Source organism: Loa loa (genome assembly GCF_000183805.2).
Source record: "Loa loa unplaced genomic scaffold supercont3.1, whole genome shotgun sequence".
NCBI classification, from domain to species: domain Eukaryota; kingdom Metazoa; phylum Nematoda; class Chromadorea; order Rhabditida; family Onchocercidae; genus Loa; species Loa loa.
Genome location: NW_018108181.1, coordinates 1 through 2,929, shown reverse-complemented (window position 1 = coordinate 2,929; position 2,929 = coordinate 1).

Here is a 2,929-nt window from a genome sequence, read left to right as displayed (position 1 = left end):
AAAATCCAAAATATTAATAATATATACAAATGATAATACATTTAAATATATGTTTTTAATGCTAAAATATTACAAAATTACAAATTAGCATAAAAACTAAACAATCAACAAAATTCATTTAAAAACAGGGCTCTCCAAATAAACCAAGGCAACCTAAAGTCAGTAATACTTTTTAGGTGAAATATAACTTCATCCTTAGGTTAATAAATCTAGATTACTTAGTACCAATCCAGTTACAAAACAAATTTTAAATGCTTTTTAATAAAAAAATTAGGAAATTGTTACAAAAATAACACAAAAAAAAGATGCCAAAGCAAATAGAATTAAATATTGAAATGTATAGGCGATTTTTATAGAACACTAATTAAAATACACTAAATAAACTAAGAGTAAGAGATATTATTTTCATATAACCAAAAGTAAAATCAACTTAGTCGTCATAAAACCAAAACATAACCTTATCCATACCAAAACTTCCAACATTAATAGAAAAAAAGTGAATCAACAACACCAGATGAAACTTCAAAACACACAAAATAGAAGAGCAAAATAGATTTAAAAAAAAGAAAACACAATAAGTAAGCAAAGAAAAAAACAAAAACTCAATAGTTAGTAAAACGAAAATTAGACGGTCGTATTTAAACACAAACAATAAAAATACTTCAAGAATAAACCTTTCGATTAAGAATCGAAAATTCTAAATTTCAAATAATTCCTTTTTTAAACATGAAAACAACCTCGAAATCACACAAACTTTTTTAAAAATCACACAAACTCACAACAAACGAAATCACACAAACTTCTTACGCATTTCTGAAAAAATTTTTAGCTTACTAATCAATAGTTAGTTATACAAAAATATGCGTAAAATTTTTTGGCGTAAAACCAACTACCTTAAAACAAATATATTTATTGCACTAGAAAGCCAGGAACTGCATAAATATTAATAATTTACTTATATTACTAATTATTATTGCAAGTAACTTATTATAGGTAATCCTTTTAAAGGATACAGAAAGATCTTTTGTTTCTAATTAAATTCAATTCCTATAAAGTATTATGCAATAATTTTATACAACACTTCAGGAATTCAATTTATCTTGGTATTTATTTATTCATATTCGAAATAATTTAATGCAATTGTATACTCCAAATTTTTAGATAGGGCTTAAAAATTCAAAAAAGGCGAAATTGATTTTGCAAAATAAGTATAAAGAAAAAATAAAACAGAATAAATATTTTACAACATAAAATTAACAATTTCAAACATATAATAAACAGAATATGAACTCTAAAATCGCCATTAATCAATAGATTATCATAGAGTTGAGTAGGATGCCGATTAAAATTGAATAACTTAACACGAAAAAAAATCAATAATAAAACAATAAACCCCAACAAGAACATGTAAGTCAATACTTATATTAAGAACATTACCCTGAATACTATTATTTATAACAAAATAATTATTATTGTACACAAAATAACGACCTATAATATCTATCAAAACTACATTATTTATTCATAAAGAAGATGCAAAACAGAAATAAAAATATGCCCATATTTTCAAACAAAACCAAACACCAAAGGATAATAATTAAACTCTATTTTATAATACTTATGAAATAAGAAAAAAAAATTATGTTTTACAAAGTACCAAAACCTGAAATTACTGCACTTATTATATTAAAAATATATCCAAAAAACTTAAAACAATGAAAACTTTGACCAAACATACAGTGTTTTATTTGCTCGACTAAATAAAAAATTACATAAAAATAAAATGGAGTACATAAAATAAAAGATTAAAATGATTGAAAAGATAATCAATAGGTTGATCAATAAATCTGCTCAAGTTAATCAAAAAAAAAAATTCAAATAAAACAAAAATGCAAAATATTATTCAAAGTAGTTTGGTATTTATTTGGTCAAACAAAAACTACCAAAACAAACGCAAAACTAAACATCAAAATAAACAGTTTACTGGAAGAGAACGTAAAGTATTAAAGGTAAATAAAAAATACCAAATACCATTTAGTTACAATATAAGCAGGATGGATTACAGAAATCGTTAGGTCATTCCAATTAAATCGGAAATATAAATTAAACAAAATTAAGATAAAACAAAAGTAATATTGAATCTATCGTTTAGTCAAAATTCAGGGAAAGGTGATTCTTACCATAATCGCTACGGTGATGTGATCTAGACTTCAAACAAGCAAAATATAAGAGAAATAAATGAATAATAACTGAAACAGTTAAAAATCAGAGTAAATAAAATGGGTAGAATAAAAGACTTTAAAGTATTTTCACAAGCACTAAAGCTTCCTTAAATTCATCAAACTAAATATTTATCTCAATAAGAAATAGAAATTATTAGACTACTGCAGCAACCGTGACTCATCAACTCATTTGTCCCCAAATTAACATATAGTCAGCGAACGGAATACCTATTAACAAAAAAATAAATACACAATCAAGTTCCAATAAGATACTGTCTTTCATAAATCAAACGCATAAAAATTTGCAAATAAATGAACAAAAAAAAAGTTGGAGACGACATTTAAATCAATAACATGAATTAATCAACCTAAATCAACTTTAATATTCTAGCTGAGCGGTAATCAGATATAATAAAATCTATTTCATATTTCGACAATTCATTCATAAAACAATCTCTACTAAAACTCATCAACTTAGCAGCAAAAATATTCCAAAAAAACATAGTATTGATTAAAATCATAGCAAATAACAAGAAAATTGAAATCAAAGTAAAAAGAAAAGTTATAATTAAAGGAAAGTAAAAATAAAAAATGGAATAAAACTAAAAGACAGTAACGATAATAATAATTAATAATAACAATAATAAAATAATAATAATAATAATAATAATAATAATAATAATAATAATAATAATAATAATAATAAT